An 18,089-nucleotide genomic window follows, 5' to 3' on the forward strand; every position below is an offset into this window, starting at 1 on the left:
CTCTCGACCCAACCGACCACTGGGTCCAACCCAGACGGGACTGAGCACCCCACACACGGCACACTTCCATCCTCTCGACCCAACCGACCACTGGGTCCAACCCAGACGGGACTGAGCACCCCACACACGGCACACTTCCATCCTCTCGACCCAACCGACCACTGGGTCCAACCCAGACGGGGACTGAGCACCCCACACACGGCACACTTCCATCCTCTCGACCCAACCGACCACTGGGTCCAACCCAGACGGGACTGAGCACCCCACACACGGCACACTTCCATCCTCTCGACCCAACCGACCACTGGGTCCAACCCAGACGGGACTGAGCACCCCACACACGGCACACTTCCATCCTCTCGACCCAACCGACCACTGGGTCCAACCCAGACGGGACTGAGCACCCCACACACGGCACACTTCCATCCTCTCGACCCAACCGACCACTGGGTCCAACCCAGACGGGACTGAGCACCCCACACACGGCACACTTCCATCCTCTCGACCCAACCGACCACTGGGTCCAACCCAGACGGGACTGAGCACCCCACACACGGCACACTTCCATCCTCTCGACCCAACCGACCACTGGGTCCAACCCAGACGGGACTGAGCACCCCACACACGGCACACTTCCATCCTCTCGACCCAACCGACCACTGGGTCCAACCCAGACGGGACTGAGCACCCCACACACGGCACACTTCCATCCTCTCGACCCAACCGACCACTGGGTCCAACCCAGACGGGACTGAGCACCCCACACACGGCACACTTCCATCCTCTCGACCCAACCGACCACTGGGTCCAACCCAGACGGGACTGAGCACCCCACACACGGCACACTTCCATCCTCTCGACCCAACCGACCACTGGGTCCAACCCAGACGGGACTGAGCACCCCACACACGGCACACTTCCATCCTCTCGACCCAACCGACCACTGGGTCCAACCCAGACGGGACTGAGCACCCCACACACGGCACACTTCCATCCTCTCGACCCAACCGACCACTGGGTCCAACCCAGACGGGACTGAGCACCCCACACACGGCACACTTCCATCCTCTCGACCCAACCGACCACTGGGTCCAACCCAGACGGGACTGAGCACCCCACACACGGCACACTTCCATCCTCTCGACCCAACCGACCACTGGGTCCAACCCAGACGGGACTGAGCACCCCACACACGGCACACTTCCATCCTCTCGACCCAACCGACCACTGGGTCCAACCCAGACGGGACTGAGCACCCCACACACGGCACACTTCCATCCTCTCGACCCAACCGACCACTGGGTCCAACCCAGACGGGACTGAGCACCCCACACACGGCACACTTCCATCCTCTCGACCCAACCGACCACTGGGTCCAACCCAGACGGGACTGAGCACCCCACACACGGCACACTTCCATCCTCTCGACCCAACCGACCACTGGGTCCAAACCCAGACGGGACTGAGCACCCCACACACGGCACACTTCCATCCTCTCGACCCAACCGACCACTGGGTCCAACCCAGACGGGACTGAGCACCCCACACACGGCACACTTCCATCCTCTCGACCCCAACCGACCACTGGGTCCAACCCAGACGGGACTGAGCACCCCACACACGGCACACTTCCATCCTCTCGACCCAACCGACCACTGGGTCCAACCCAGACGGGACTGAGCACCCCACACACGGCACACTTCCATCCTCTCGACCCCAACCGACCACTGGGTCCAACCCAGACGGGACTGAGCACCCCACACACGGCACACTTCCATCCTCTCGACCCAACCGACCACTGGGTCCAACCCAGACGGGACTGAGCACCCCACACACGGCACACTTCCATCCTCTCGACCCAACCGACCACTGGGTCCAACCCAGACGGGACTGAGCACCCCACACACGGCACACTTCCATCCTCTCGACCCAACCGACCACTGGGTCCAACCCAGACGGGACTGAGCACCCCACACACGGCACACTTCCATCCTCTCGACCCAACCGACCACTGGGTCCAACCCAGACGGGACTGAGCACCCCACACACGGCACACTTCCATCCTCTCGACCCAACCGACCACTGGGTCCAACCCAGACGGGACTGAGCACCCCACACACGGCACACTTCCATCCTCTCGACCCAACCGACCACTGGGTCCAACCCAGACGGGACTGAGCACCCCACACACGGCACACTTCCATCCTCTCGACCCAACCGACCACTGGGTCCAACCCAGACGGGACTGAGCACCCCACACACGGCACACTTCCATCCTCTCGACCCAACCGACCACTGGGTCCAACCCAGACGGGACTGAGCACCCCACACACGGCACACTTCCATCCTCTCGACCCAACCGACCACTGGGTCCAACCCAGACGGGACTGAGCACCCCACACACGGCACACTTCCATCCTCTCGACCCAACCGACCACTGGGTCCAACCCAGACGGGACTGAGCACCCCACACACGGCACACTTCCATCCTCTCGACCCAACCGACCACTGGGTCCAACCCAGACGGGACTGAGCACCCCACACACGGCACACTTCCATCCTCTCGACCCAACCGACCACTGGGTCCAACCCAGACGGGACTGAGCACCCCACACACGGCACACTTCCATCCTCTCGACCCAACCGACCACTGGGTCCAACCCAGACGGGACTGAGCACCCCACACACGGCACACTTCCATCCTCTCGACCCAACCGACCACTGGGTCCAACCCAGACGGGACTGAGCACCCCACACACGGCACACTTCCATCCTCTCGACCCAACCGACCACTGGTCCAACCCAGACGGGACTGAGCACCCCACACACGGCACACTTCCATCCTCTCGACCCAACCGACCACTGGGTCCAACCCAGACGGGACTGAGCACCCCACACACGGCACACTTCCATCCTCTCGACCCAACCGACCACTGGGTCCAACCCAGACGGGACTGAGCACCCCACACACGGCACACTTCCATCCTCTCGACCCAACCGACCACTGGGTCCAACCCAGACGGGACTGAGCACCCCACACACGGCACACTTCCATCCTCTCGACCCAACCGACCACTGGGTCCAACCCAGACGGGACTGAGCACCCCACACACGGCACACTTCCATCCTCTCGACCCAACCGACCACTGGGTCCAACCCAGACGGGACTGAGCACCCCACACACGGCACACTTCCATCCTCTCGACCCAACCGACCACTGGGTCCAACCCAGACGGGACTGAGCACCCCACACACGGCACACTTCCATCCTCTCGACCCAACCGACCACTGGGTCCAACCCAGACGGGACTGAGCACCCCACACACGGCACACTTCCATCCTCTCGACCCAACCGACCACTGGGTCCAACCCAGACGGGACTGAGCACCCCACACACGGCACACTTCCATCCTCTCGACCCAACCGACCACTGGGTCCAACCCAGACGGGACTGAGCACCCCACACACGGCACACTTCCATCCTCTCGACCCAACCGACCACTGGGTCCAACCCAGACGGGACTGAGCACCCCACACACGGCACACTTCCATCCTCTCGACCCAACCGACCACTGGGTCCAACCCAGACGGGACTGAGCACCCCACACACGGCACACTTCCATCCTCTCGACCCAACCGACCACTGGGTCCAACCCAGACGGGACTGAGCACCCCACACACGGCACACTTCCATCCTCTCGACCCAACCGACCACTGGGTCCAACCCAGACGGGACTGAGCACCCCACACACGGCACACTTCCATCCTCTCGACCCAACCGACCACTGGGTCCAACCCAGACGGGACTGAGCACCCCACACACGGCACACTTCCATCCTCTCGACCCAACCGACCACTGGGTCCAACCCAGACGGGACTGAGCACCCCACACACGGCACACTTCCATCCTCTCGACCCAACCGACCACTGGGTCCAACCCAGACGGGACTGAGCACCCCACACACGGCACACTTCCATCCTCTCGACCCAACCGACCACTGGGTCCAACCCAGACGGGACTGAGCACCCCACACACGGCACACTTCCATCCTCTCGACCCAACCGACCACTGGGTCCAACCCAGACGGGACTGAGCACCCCACACACGGCACACTTCCATCCTCTCGACCCAACCGACCACTGGGTCCAACCCAGACGGGACTGAGCACCCCACACACGGCACACTTCCATCCTCTCGACCCAACCGACCACTGGGTCCAACCCAGACGGGACTGAGCACCCCACACACGGCACACTTCCATCCTCTCGACCCCAACCGACCACTGGGTCCAACCCAGACGGGACTGAGCACCCCACACACGGCACACTTCCATCCTCTCGACCCAACCGACCACTGGGTCCAACCCAGACGGGACTGAGCACCCCACACACGGCACACTTCCATCCTCTCGACCCAACCGACCACTGGGTCCAACCCAGACGGGACTGAGCACCCCACACACGGCACACTTCCATCCTCTCGACCCAACCGACCACTGGGTCCAACCCAGACGGGACTGAGCACCCCACACACGGCACACTTCCATCCTCTCGACCCAACCGACCACTGGGTCCAACCCAGACGGGACTGAGCACCCCACACACGGCACACTTCCATCCTCTCGACCCAACCGACCACTGGGTCCAACCCAGACGGGACTGAGCACCCCACACACGGCACACTTCCATCCTCTCGACCCAACCGACCACTGGGTCCAACCCAGACGGGACTGAGCACCCCACACACGGCACACTTCCATCCTCTCGACCCAACCGACCACTGGGTCCAACCCAGACGGGACTGAGCACCCCACACACGGCACACTTCCATCCTCTCGACCCAACCGACCACTGGGTCCAACCCAGACGGGACTGAGCACCCCACACACGGCACACTTCCATCCTCTCGACCCAACCGACCACTGGGTCCAACCCAGACGGGACTGAGCACCCCACACACGGCACACTTCCATCCTCTCGACCCAACCGACCACTGGGTCCAACCCAGACGGGACTGAGCACCCCACACACGGCACACTTCCATCCTCTCGACCCAACCGACCACTGGGTCCAACCCAGACGGGACTGAGCACCCCACACACGGCACACTTCCATCCTCTCGACCCAACCGACCACTGGGTCCAACCCAGACGGGACTGAGCACCCCACACACGGCACACTTCCATCCTCTCGACCCAACCGACCACTGGGTCCAACCCAGACGGGACTGAGCACCCCACACACGGCACACTTCCATCCTCTCGACCCAACCGACCACTGGGTCCAACCCAGACGGGACTGAGCACCCCACACACGGCACACTTCCATCCTCTCGACCCAACCGACCACTGGGTCCAACCCAGACGGGACTGAGCACCCCCACACACGGCACACTTCCATCCTCTCGACCCAACCGACCACTGGGTCCAACCCAGACGGGACTGAGCACCCCACACACGGCACACTTCCATCCTCTCGACCCAACCGACCACTGGGTCCAACCCAGACGGGACTGAGCACCCCACACACGGCACACTTCCATCCTCTCGACCCAACCGACCACTGGGTCCAACCCAGACGGGACTGAGCACCCCACACACGGCACACTTCCATCCTCTCGACCCAACCGACCACTGGGTCCAACCCAGACGGGACTGAGCACCCCACACACGGCACACTTCCATCCTCTCGACCCAACCGACCACTGGGTCCAACCCAGACGGGACTGAGCACCCCACACACGGCACACTTCCATCCTCTCGACCCAACCGACCACTGGGTCCAACCCAGACGGGACTGAGCACCCCACACACGGCACACTTCCATCCTCTCGACCCAACCGACCACTGGGTCCAACCCAGACGGGACTGAGCACCCCACACACGGCACACTTCCATCCTCTCGACCCAACCGACCACTGGGTCCAACCCAGACGGGACTGAGCACCCCACACACGGCACACTTCCATCCTCTCGACCCAACCGACCACTGGGTCCAACCCAGACGGGACTGAGCACCCCACACACGGCACACTTCCATCCTCTCGACCCAACCGACCACTGGGTCCAACCCAGACGGGACTGAGCACCCCACACACGGCACACTTCCATCCTCTCGACCCAACCGACCACTGGGTCCAACCCAGACGGGACTGAGCACCCCACACACGGCACACTTCCATCCTCTCGACCCAACCGACCACTGGGTCCAACCCAGACGGGACTGAGCACCCCACACACGGCACACTTCCATCCTCTCGACCCAACCGACCACTGGGTCCAACCCAGACGGGACTGAGCACCCCACACACGGCACACTTCCATCCTCTCGACCCAACCGACCACTGGGTCCAACCCAGACGGGACTGAGCACCCCACACACGGCACACTTCCATCCTCTCGACCCAACCGACCACTGGGTCCAACCCAGACGGGACTGAGCACCCCACACACGGCACACTTCCATCCTCTCGACCCAACCGACCACTGGGTCCAACCCAGACGGGACTGAGCACCCCACACACGGCACACTTCCATCCTCTCGACCCAACCGACCACTGGGTCCAACCCAGACGGGACTGAGCACCCCACACACGGCACACTTCCATCCTCTCGACCCAACCGACCACTGGGTCCAACCCAGACGGGACTGAGCACCCCACACACGGCACACTTCCATCCTCTCGACCCAACCGACCACTGGGTCCAACCCAGACGGGACTGAGCACCCCACACACGGCACACTTCCATCCTCTCGACCCAACCGACCACTGGGTCCAACCCAGACGGGACTGAGCACCCCACACACGGCACACTTCCATCCTCTCGACCCAACCGACCACTGGGTCCAACCCAGACGGGACTGAGCACCCCACACACGGCACACTTCCATCCTCTCGACCCAACCGACCACTGGGTCCAACCCAGACGGGACTGAGCACCCCACACACGGCACACTTCCATCCTCTCGACCCAACCGACCACTGGGTCCAACCCAGACGGGACTGAGCACCCCCCACACACGGCACACTTCCATCCTCTCGACCCAACCGACCACTGGGTCCAACCAGACGGGACTGAGCACCCCACACACGGCACACTTCCATCCTCTCGACCCAACCGACCACTGGGTCCAACCCAGACGGGACTGAGCACCCCACACACGGCACACTTCCATCCTCTCGACCCAACCGACCACTGGGTCCAACCCAGACGGGACTGAGCACCCCACACACGGCACACTTCCATCCTCTCGACCCAACCGACCACTGGGTCCAACCCAGACGGGACTGAGCACCCCACACACGGCACACTTCCATCCTCTCGACCCAACCGACCACTGGGTCCAACCCAGACGGGACTGAGCACCCCACACACGGCACACTTCCATCCTCTCGACCCAACCGACCACTGGGTCCAACCCAGACGGGACTGAGCACCCCACACACGGCACACTTCCATCCTCTCGACCCAACCGACCACTGGGTCCAACCCAGACGGGACTGAGCACCCCACACACGGCACACTTCCATCCTCTCGACCCAACCGACCACTGGGTCCAACCCAGACGGGACTGAGCACCCCACACACGGCACACTTCCATCCTCTCGACCCAACCGACCACTGGGTCCAACCCAGACGGGACTGAGCACCCCACACACGGCACACTTCCATCCTCTCGACCCAACCGACCACTGGGTCCAACCCAGACGGGACTGAGCACCCCACACACGGCACACTTCCATCCTCTCGACCCAACCGACCACTGGGTCCAACCCAGACGGGACTGAGCACCCCACACACGGCACACTTCCATCCTCTCGACCCAACCGACCACTGGGTCCAACCCAGACGGGACTGAGCACCCCACACACGGCACACTTCCATCCTCTCGACCCAACCGACCACTGGGTCCAACCCAGACGGGACTGAGCACCCCACACACGGCACACTTCCATCCTCTCGACCCAACCGACCACTGGGTCCAACCCAGACGGGACTGAGCACCCCACACACGGCACACTTCCATCCTCTCGACCCAACCGACCACTGGGTCCAACCCAGACGGGACTGAGCACCCCACACACGGCACACTTCCATCCTCTCGACCCAACCGACCACTGGGTCCAACCCAGACGGGACTGAGCACCCCACACACGGCACACTTCCATCCTCTCGACCCAACCGACCACTGGGTCCAACCCAGACGGGACTGAGCACCCCACACACGGCACACTTCCATCCTCTCGACCCAACCGACCACTGGGTCCAACCCAGACGGGACTGAGCACCCCACACACGGCACACTTCCATCCTCTCGACCCAACCGACCACTGGGTCCAACCCAGACGGGACTGAGCACCCCACACACGGCACACTTCCATCCTCTCGACCCAACCGACCACTGGGTCCAACCCAGACGGGACTGAGCACCCCACACACGGCACACTTCCATCCTCTCGACCCAACCGACCACTGGGTCCAACCCAGACGGGACTGAGCACCCCACACACGGCACACTTCCATCCTCTCGACCCAACCGACCACTGGTCCAACCCAGACGGGACTGAGCACCCCACACACGGCACACTTACACTTACACTTACACTTACACTTACACTTACACTTACACTTACACTTACACTTACACTTACACTTACACTTACACTTACACTTACACTTACACTTACACTTACACTTACACTTACACTTACACTTACACTTACACTTACACTTACACTTACACTTACACTTACACTTACACTTACACTTACACTTACACTTACACTTACACTTACACTTACACTTACACTTACACTTACACTTACACTTACACTTACACTTACACTTACACTTACACTTACACTTACACTTACACTTACACTTACACTTACACTTACACTTACACTTACACTTACACTTACACTTACACTTACACTTACACTTACACTTACACTTACACTTACACTTACACTTACACTTACACTTACACTTACACTTACACTTACACTTACACTTACACTTACACTTACACTTACACTTACACTTACACTTACACTTACACTTACACTTACACTTACACTTACACTTACACTTACACTACACTCTACACTTACACTTACACTTACACTTACACTTACACTTACACTTACACTTACACTTACACTTCTTTCTACATATTAATGTATTATCTTGTAACTTCATATTACAGTCATGGGATTGAACCCACAGCCTCACAGTAGTAAGGCCCACACATTAGAGTAATTTAGGGCAATGTTCAGATATTGTCTACTGTGGGATTTGAACTCACAGCTTTGTGGTCACCAGACCTGCTAACTTACCCTGTGAGCCACACACTGCCATGCAATCCACTCCACCACATATAAATAAGACTCAGACCCTACATCTGCATACATATTCAACACTAACATGCCTTGAGGTAATATTGCAGCTTAGCCTTTTCAGCTTGAGGTTAGGTTAGTGCATAAGGCAGCAAACTATCAAACATAAGGTTGTAGGTTTGAATACACAGCATGACAACTCTGCATTCAGAATGTCTTGATAGAGGATTCATGGTTGAAAGTAGCAGAAGGGAGTGCTTACCACAATAGCATAGGTAGGTAGGTAGGTAACCCATGGAAATGTACAGCTGAGGTGGCACAGGTGTACTGTTGGAATGAATATCACAGGATCCAAGAGGATCTAGTGGCCAGTAGCAAGACATAAGGAGATACTAGAGCCCCATTGATTTGGAGACCATTAACTGCCTATGAAGAAGCTATGGTGAATACTCCTTAACCAATGCTCACACTGAGCTGCTGAACTGTAAAGTGCTAACAAGAGAAAGCAGATGTGGATGATGTAATGCAATCCCCTTTTTTCCCATACATATTATGTGATATGTATTTTTATTAACAACAAAATAACATACTACTGTTCACACAATAAAGAAAAACTTTTCAACAATCACATTGAAATGACTTTCATTAAAGTTCATCAGACACCACAGAAGCAAACCTTAATTGTAAAAAATACAAATCTAAACTTATACTAAAAAACAACAAAATTTTATATATGTATATATATATATATATATATATATATATATATATATATAATTAAACAAACTTTGAGATAGAAGAAAGGAGGGGTGTGACCTGATTGAGTACAAACAAGTATTCATTCAAAATATACAAAACTTTATTAAACATGCTCATAGTTAAAAAATCAACAATAAAATTCTACCACGGTACCCCACCACCCCTCTACGACCGAGCCCACTGTTCCCCAGAACCCAAGACCTCCCACTCTTACACTCCTAACCACTAGTGTATCTGATGGATCATGTGCACATGATAGATTGATGTGGCTGCGCAGCCTCTGGTCAAGAACCCGTAAAAAAGGGGGGAGGGGGAGGAAAGAGGAGCAAAAAAAGAGGGGGCGGAAGCAGGTAAGTCCATCCAGTGATTTAGATAATCATTGATGACAAAGTTCAACTTGAAAAAATTGAAGTGTTGCTCATAAACATGCTCATTGATAATTACTGGATCTTTCCTCCAACCCACATAGGATTCTGCATATAGGTTCATACACATAGGCCTTTGACATAGCAAAGCAACTCTCCCACGTCTTTCCCAGCTTAAATAGCCAACTCAGTATAGCCACTTCAAAAAGCAAACCTGTTGGAGCCCACAATGTGTGAGGATCAGTCAGTCAAGTTGCAGCAAAGCTTGTAAAGCAGAAGTTCTGCATGCATAGGTATGGCAAAAAAGACTGGTTTATAGCAGGCAAGGCATTTGCAAAGCAGTCAGTCTGGTAAGATGACAGCCCAGATGCATGTATTCACAGCTTGTCAGCAAATGCGGTGGATGAAGTTTAGCAAAGCAGTGCCCACTGGGCTCTTACTGTATCCTCCAATGGGTGCATCCGATGGCTTGTAATGTGGCTCGATCTGGGAGGGCTTCGTGGAGTGCTGCCATGCAAAAGTATGTGGTTGCATGGAGAGGGAGACCAAAGGCCTGGGTCAAGCGGCACGGGAGAGCGGGGAAGGCACCATCATGGTGGAGGACAGCGTCCTCGATCGATTTCGCCGGACTCAGCCGGCTTCTTCAGGAGGCGTGCCCAGCAATGGACGGCATCGCGGCTGAGTGCAAGCCGCCGTCCAACCAGGCCGCCGAACGTGGCACCACCCGCCCCCACACCAGGGCCGAAAGCGAGCAGGGGGGCGGGGCAGGCAGACACCACGGGCGCGCCCAATAGCGCGCCCGGAGCGTCCGCCAGGCCCCGCCCCCCTGCACGCAGGCCATCGTTTGCAAAAAATGCACATTCTAATCATTGTCATTCAATGGAACCTAACATGGCCTGTCAATCATTCTACATTCATGAATGATAAAAGTACACAAATATTAAAAAAAAATAGCCCTACAGCACCTTCAAAACAAGCTTCTACTGCCAAAGATTGAAACTAAAGAGAAGAGATGATCAATGCACATGCAAAATGGCCTTGCATTTTGTGCTCAACAGTTGTCCAAAGAAAACACCAGATAGCCATTTAGCAGCCATGACATGCACACAGTCCTTGTGGCACAATTGGTTAGTGCATTTGGCTGTTAACCAAAAGGTTGGTGGTTCAAACCCACCCAGGGATGGCTGTGCATTTTGTGCTCAACAGTTGTCCAAAGAAAACCCCAGATAGCCATTTAGCAGCCATGACATATACACAGTCCTTGTGGCACAATTGGTTAGTGCATTTGACTTTTAACCGAAAGGTTGGTGGTTCAAGCCCACCCAGGGATGGCCGTGCATTTTGTGCTCAACAGTTGTCTGAAGAAAACCTCAGATAGCCATTTAGCAGCCATGACATATACACAGTCTTTGTGGCACAATTGGTTAGTGCATTTGACTTTTAACCAAAAGGTTGGTGGTTCAAGCCCACCCAGGGATGGCCTTGCATTTTGTGCTCAACACTTGTCCAAAGAAAACCCCAGATAGCCATTTAGCAGCCATGACATATACACAGTCCTTGTGGCACAATTGGTTAGTGCATTTGACTTTTAACCAAAAGGTTGGTGGTTCAAGCCCACCCAGGGATGGCCTTGCATTTTGTGCTCAACACTTGTCCAAAGAAAATCCCAGATAGCCATTTAGCAGCCATGACATATACACAGTCCTTGTGGCACAATTGGTTAGTGCATTTGACTTTTAACCGAAAGGTTGGTGGTTCAAGCCCACCCAGGGATGGCCGTGCATTTTGTGCTCAACAGTTGTCTGAAGAAAACCCCAGATAGCCATTTAGCAGCCATGACATATACACAGTCTTTGTGGCACAATTGGTTAGTGCATTTGACTTTTAACCAAAAGGTTGGTGGTTCAAGCCCACCCAGGGATGGCCTTGCATTTTGTGCTCAACACTTGTCCAAAGAAAACCCCAGATAGCCATTTAGCAGCCATGACATATACACAGTCCTTGTGGCACAATTGGTTAGTGCATTTGACTTTTAACCAAAAGGTTGGTGGTTCAAGCCCACCCAGGGATGGCCTTGCATTTTGTGCTCAACACTTGTCCAAAGAAAATCCCAGATAGCCATTTAGCAGCCATGACATATACACAGTCCTTGTGGCACAATTGGTTAGTGCATTTGACTTTTAACCGAAAGGTTGGTGGTTCAAGCCCACCCAGGGATGGCCGTGCATTTTGTGCTCAACAGTTGTCTGAAGAAAACCCCAGATAGCCATTTAGCAGCCATGACATATACACAGTCTTTGTGGCACAATTGGTTAGTGCATTTGACTTTTAACCAAAAGGTTGGTGGTTCAAGCCCACCCAGGGATGGCCTTGCATTTTGTGCTCAACACTTGTCCAAAGAAAACCCCAGATAGCCATTTAGCAGCCATGACATATACACAGTCCTTGTGGCACAATTGGTTAGTGCATTTGACTTTTAACCAAAAGGTTGGTGGTTCAAGCCCACCCAGGGATGGCCTTGCATTTTGTGCTCAACACTTGTCCAAAGAAAATCCCAGATAGCCATTTAGCAGCCATGACATATACACAGTACTTGTGGCACAATTGGTTAGTGCATTTGACTTTTAACCGAAAGGTTGGTGGTTCAAGCCCACCCAGGGATGGCCGTGCATTTTGTGCTCAACAGTTGTCTGAAGAAAACCTCAGATAGCCATTTAGCAGCCATGACATATACACAGTCCTTGTGGCACAATTGGTTAGTGCATTTGACTATTAACCGAAAGGTTGGTGGTTCAAGCCCACCCAGGAATGGCCGTGCATTTCGTGCTCAACAGTTGTCCAAAGAAAACCCCAGATAGCCATTTAGCAGCCATGACATATACACAGTCCTTGTGGCACAATTGGTTAGTGTATTTGACTTTTAACCAAAAGGTTGGTGGTTCAAGCCCACCCAGGGATGGCCTTGCATTTTGTGCTCAACACTTGTCCAAAGAAAACCCCAGATAGCCATTTAGCAGCCATGACATATACACAGTACTTGTGGCACAATTGGTTAGTGCATTTGACTTTTAACAAAAAGGTTGGTGGTTCAAGCCCACCCAGGGATGGCCTTGCATTTTGTGCTCAACACTTGTCCAAAGAAAACCCCAGATAGCCATTTAGCAGCTATGACATATACACAGTCCTTGTGGCACAATTGGTTAGTGCATTTGACTTTTAACCGAAAGGTTGGTGGTTCAAGCCCACCCAGGGATGGCCGTGCATTTTGTGCTCAACAGTTGTCTAAAGAAAACCTCAGATAGCCATTTAGCAGCCATGACAAATACACAGTCCTTGTGGCACAATTGGTTAGTGCATTTGACTGTTAACCGAAAGGTTGGTGGTTCAAGCCCACCCAGGAATGGCCTTACATTTTGTGCTCAACAGTTGTCCAAAGAAAACCCCAGATAGCCATTTAGCAGCCATGACATATACACAGTCCTTGTGGCACAATTGGTTAGTACATTTGACTTTTAACCGAAAGGTTGGTGGTTCAAGCCCACCCAGGGATGGCCTTGCATTTTGTGCTCAACACTTGTCCAAAGAAAACCCCAGATAGCCATTTAGCAGCTTGACATGCACACAGTCCTTGTGGCACAATTGGTTAGTGCATTTGGCTGTTAACCAAAAGGTTGGTGGTTCAAGGCCACCCAGGGACACCTTTGTGTTTTGTGAAGGGAACTAATGTACCCTTCTTAAACTTCAAGATTGTATACAAAATTAGACTGCAGAGTGGTGCAGCAGGAGTGTGCGGAGCCCATAAGCAAGAGGTTGATGGATTGAAACCATCCTCTGCTAGGCATGATTTTATTTTTACACCTCGCTTTATCGCATGGGCAAAACGGTTTCCATAGCCCTGTAAGAGAAAGTGTCATAAGGGCCCTGCCGTAACATAGATATTACGGTAGCTAAGACTACTCCTGGGCCTTTCTTATGGTTGAAGAGATGAGTGAACTGTGACACCACACTTAAAAAAAAAAAAAACAGCAAACAGAGAAGCTTCCCCATATTGGAGCATTGGATTGGTAAAGCCTTAAGCCAATGTGTTGTAAGTCCTAGGTTCTCAACGTGTGGTACGCGTACCCCAGGGGGTACTTCTGATGGTTCCAGGGGGTACTCGGGCTTGATATACTTAACCAAGAATAACAAATTTAGAGTCTTAGAAAATGATAAATCTTATTTAAACAACACCACATTAGTATTTTGGTGAATTAAAAGCAATAGTAAATGCTTGGAAATTGTTTAGAACTAATTATCATGCATTACGATTAAATATACAGTATATTTGTTAAGGGGTACTTGTGATAATGTTTACTATGCTAGGGGGTACTTGGTGAGTTCAGGGTTTTAAAAGGGGTACATACCAATAAAATGTTGAGAAACACTGTAAGACACAAGTAAGCTTTAGGTTAGCAGGAATGGTTGCATGGCCACCTAGCTTTTTATCCTTACCAGGCCAGCTAGGCTGGTTTCAGCCTGTAGTGTTGGTAGTATAGTGGTGAGCATAGCTGCCCTCCATGCAGATGACCTGGGTTCAATTCCTGGCTAATGTATGTGAGCATGCTTTTGATATCCTACAAATCCCTGGAAGACAAGATCCTCCTCCGGAGGAAGGGAGGAAGTGAGTAAGAGGCTAGAAGGTGTTTTTAAAGGTTAGAAATGGTTTTAAAGCATTTTGAAAGGCACTTCCGGTTTCTCTATCCGGATATCCGAATAGGTCGGATATTCGTGGATAATGCGTTCGTTTATCCGCGTTCATGCAGATATCTAAAAGTTCGGTGTAAGGAATAGAGTTGGGCCGAACGGTTCGCCTGCGAACGGTTCCAGCCGAACTTTGGGGGTTCGCGTTCGCCTGCATCAGGCGAACTTTTGCGGAAGTTCGATTCGCCCCATAATGCTGTATTGAGCAAAATTTTTAGCCTCCATTTCACTGTCAAACACCCTCCCTTCAAGCTAGGTCCTTTATACCATTTGACTCAGTTGTCTGCCTACACGAATTAATTATTGGACAGCTGCTACACACTCTGCTAGGGAGATTTTAATTCCTCCCATCTCCCACCCTTCTACCTATTCGGGTCTCTTCTGCCAGGGAATTATACTATTTTAAAAACCAGTATACATCATACCATAGCTGGTACATCATACCATAGCTGGGAATACATACATGAGTATACATCATACCATAGCTGGGAATCGAACCCAGATCTCACTGTGTGGTGGACACGTCACCCTAAGCACTGTACCACTACAGAAGTAAGTGAAGCTAGCCTAAAATTTAACATTTATGCTCAATGCAATAGACCCACCAGGCAAGTATAGGCAGTTGCCTGGGGCGCCATGAGGTGGTGAGGCGCCATGAGGTGGTGAGGCGCATTCCCCCACCACTGCTACTGTGACCATGTTTTTTTTTTTATATTATATTACCTCCCGACTCAGTCCCCGGTGCTCGGCATGCTACCATGTGCTCAGCAGTGCCTCCACCTCCACTTCTCCCCAGCCAATAGAGCAATCAATACTGCTCTTCTCTGCCAGGCTCCTTCTTTAAAGCCGTGCCCCTTCTTCTCAGTAGCCGCACAGGTAAAGTGTTTACCTCGTGTGGCCCAGCCTTTAACTCCGCCCCACGCCAGTCAAACCAGGAGCCAGCGGCCAGCCAGCTTATGCCCCCGACAGTCTGACCCCCCACCTGTGTCACTGGCTGCACACAGACACTGGAGCGAGACAGCCAGGGGACAGATGCAGTCACAGAGAGAAGAATGTGATGTGTCCGTGTTGGAGCCCCGCCCCCGCACAAGACAGCAACACAGCCCGGGAGAAGGGAAGTTTCTGCTCCAGAGTAGTGATGGGAATTCCGGCTCTTTTCAGAGAATCGACTCTTCTGAATCGGCTCCCATTAAAGAGCCGACTCTTACGGCTCTGAATCGGCTAAACACCACTCAGAATCGGAGTAAAATCCCCGCCCCCGTCTCCATGACAATTCCAGACTGCTTCTCTGACTGGGGCAATCCCTCCTGCTACTACTCTGCTCCGCCCCATACACTTCTACAGGCTGCAAGAGGAGGACTACATCTCCCAACATGCCTCAGCGCCCTTTATTGCAGAGCAAAGCAAAGCTCTGTGGGGCGGCTGAGGCATCGGCTCTTTCAAAACTGAGAACCGGCTCTTGTCGTTCGCAGCAAAGAGCCGGCTCTTAGAGCCGGCTCGTTCGCGAACGACCCATCACTACTCCAGAGATGATAAGCTGCATGCACAGGCAGAAGAGAAGGTATGCAGGCAGGCTGCTAAGAACACTTCCTGTCCTGTGTGCAGACTCCCAGTACTGTTATAACTGCTAGAATGTGCCCTGCTCTTTTGATACTAGAGTTCTCTTTGAAAGCTGGTTAGGCTGTAGGCTGGTAAAGCTGTAAACCTGTGCTTTAGTGCTGTGCTGTTTCTCCCTCTCCCCTCTCTGTTCCTCTGCCCCCTCTTCCATCTTATGCTGTATCTACCCCTCTCTGTTCCTCTGCACTCTCTTCCATCTTATGCTGTCTCTCCCTCTCCCCTCTGTTTCTCTGCACCCTCTTCCATCTTATGCTGTCTATCCCTCCCCCTCTCTGTTCCTCTACCCCCCTCTTACATCTTATGCTGCCTCTCCCTCTCTACTCTTTCCCTCTGCTCGGATTACGTGTATTTTCTGGAGAAACGCTTCCACATTACGATTATTTTCTGACAACGCTGTCCCATTACGATTATTTTCTGGTGAAACGCTGCTGCCCTATGATTAATTTCTGGTGAAATGCTGCTGCAATAAGTGTATTTTCTGGTGAAACACTGCCACATTACGATTATTTTCTGGTGAATTACGACTCTGAATTACGATAATTACAATTATTTTCTGATGAAACACTGCCGCATTATGATTATTTTCTGGTGAAACGATGCTGCATTATGATTATTTTCCTGGGGAGGAGGGGCTTGGGGGTGGGCGCCACAGGTTTTCTCGCCTGGAGTGACAAAATGACTAGAGGCACCCCTGAATAGAACCATTAGGTTGCTTAAAGGAGAACTGTAGTGAGAGGTATATGGAGGCTGCCATATTGATTTCCTTTTAAGCTATACCAGTTGCCTGGCAGCCCTGCTGATCTATTTGGCTGCAGTAGTGTGAATCACACCAGAAACAAGCATACAGCTAATCTTGTCATATCTTACAAAAATGTCAAACACCAGATCTGCTGCATGCTTGTTCAGGGTCTAGGGCTAAAAGTATTGGAGGCAGAGGATCTGCAGGATAGCCAGGTAACTGGTATTGCTTAAAAGGAAATCAATATGGTAGCCTCCATATACCTTTCACTACAGTTCTCCTTTAAAGGGAACCTTAACTGAGAGTGATATGGCTGTTTCCTGTAAACAATACCAGTTGCCTGGCAGTCCAGCTGATCTTTGTGACTGCAATAGTGGCTGAATCACACCCTGAAACAAGCATGCAGCTAATCCAGTCTGACTTCAGTCAGAGCACCTGATCTGCATGCTTGTTCAGGGGCTTTGGCTAAAAGTATTAGAGACACAGGATCAGCAGGCAATTCAGGCAACTGGTATTATTTTAAAAGGAA

General features: G+C 53.6%; 11 non-coding genes across 11 annotated transcripts; all 11 read left to right on the forward strand.

The window, feature by feature from the left end:
- The first annotated feature begins 11,721 nt into the window (after window positions 1-11,721).
- On the forward strand, window positions 11,722-11,795 carry TRNAK-UUU (transfer RNA lysine (anticodon UUU)). Its single transcript has one exon. It is a non-coding gene; the product is annotated as a tRNA-Lys (tRNA).
- A 74-nt stretch (window positions 11,796-11,869) lies between these two features.
- On the forward strand, window positions 11,870-11,943 carry TRNAK-UUU (transfer RNA lysine (anticodon UUU)). The gene has a single exon. It is a non-coding gene; the product is annotated as a tRNA-Lys (tRNA).
- Window positions 11,944-12,017: 74 nt separating this feature from the next.
- TRNAK-UUU (transfer RNA lysine (anticodon UUU)) lies at window positions 12,018-12,091 on the forward strand. The gene has a single exon. It is a non-coding gene; the product is annotated as a tRNA-Lys (tRNA).
- A 74-nt stretch (window positions 12,092-12,165) lies between these two features.
- TRNAK-UUU (transfer RNA lysine (anticodon UUU)) lies at window positions 12,166-12,239 on the forward strand. Its single transcript has one exon. It is a non-coding gene; the product is annotated as a tRNA-Lys (tRNA).
- A 74-nt stretch (window positions 12,240-12,313) lies between these two features.
- On the forward strand, window positions 12,314-12,387 carry TRNAK-UUU (transfer RNA lysine (anticodon UUU)). Its single transcript has one exon. It is a non-coding gene; the product is annotated as a tRNA-Lys (tRNA).
- A 74-nt stretch (window positions 12,388-12,461) lies between these two features.
- Window positions 12,462-12,535, forward strand: TRNAK-UUU (transfer RNA lysine (anticodon UUU)). The gene has a single exon. It is a non-coding gene; the product is annotated as a tRNA-Lys (tRNA).
- Window positions 12,536-12,609: 74 nt separating this feature from the next.
- TRNAK-UUU (transfer RNA lysine (anticodon UUU)) lies at window positions 12,610-12,683 on the forward strand. The gene has a single exon. It is a non-coding gene; the product is annotated as a tRNA-Lys (tRNA).
- A 74-nt stretch (window positions 12,684-12,757) lies between these two features.
- Window positions 12,758-12,831, forward strand: TRNAK-UUU (transfer RNA lysine (anticodon UUU)). The gene has a single exon. It is a non-coding gene; the product is annotated as a tRNA-Lys (tRNA).
- A 74-nt stretch (window positions 12,832-12,905) lies between these two features.
- On the forward strand, window positions 12,906-12,979 carry TRNAK-UUU (transfer RNA lysine (anticodon UUU)). Its single transcript has one exon. It is a non-coding gene; the product is annotated as a tRNA-Lys (tRNA).
- A 370-nt stretch (window positions 12,980-13,349) lies between these two features.
- On the forward strand, window positions 13,350-13,423 carry TRNAK-UUU (transfer RNA lysine (anticodon UUU)). The gene has a single exon. It is a non-coding gene; the product is annotated as a tRNA-Lys (tRNA).
- Window positions 13,424-13,645: 222 nt separating this feature from the next.
- On the forward strand, window positions 13,646-13,719 carry TRNAK-UUU (transfer RNA lysine (anticodon UUU)). Its single transcript has one exon. It is a non-coding gene; the product is annotated as a tRNA-Lys (tRNA).
- The last annotated feature ends 4,370 nt before the right edge of the window (window positions 13,720-18,089 follow it).

The sequence above is a fragment of the Hyperolius riggenbachi genome, chromosome 3, assembly GCF_040937935.1.
Source record: "Hyperolius riggenbachi isolate aHypRig1 chromosome 3, aHypRig1.pri, whole genome shotgun sequence".
NCBI classification, from domain to species: Eukaryota; Metazoa; Chordata; class Amphibia; order Anura; family Hyperoliidae; genus Hyperolius; species Hyperolius riggenbachi.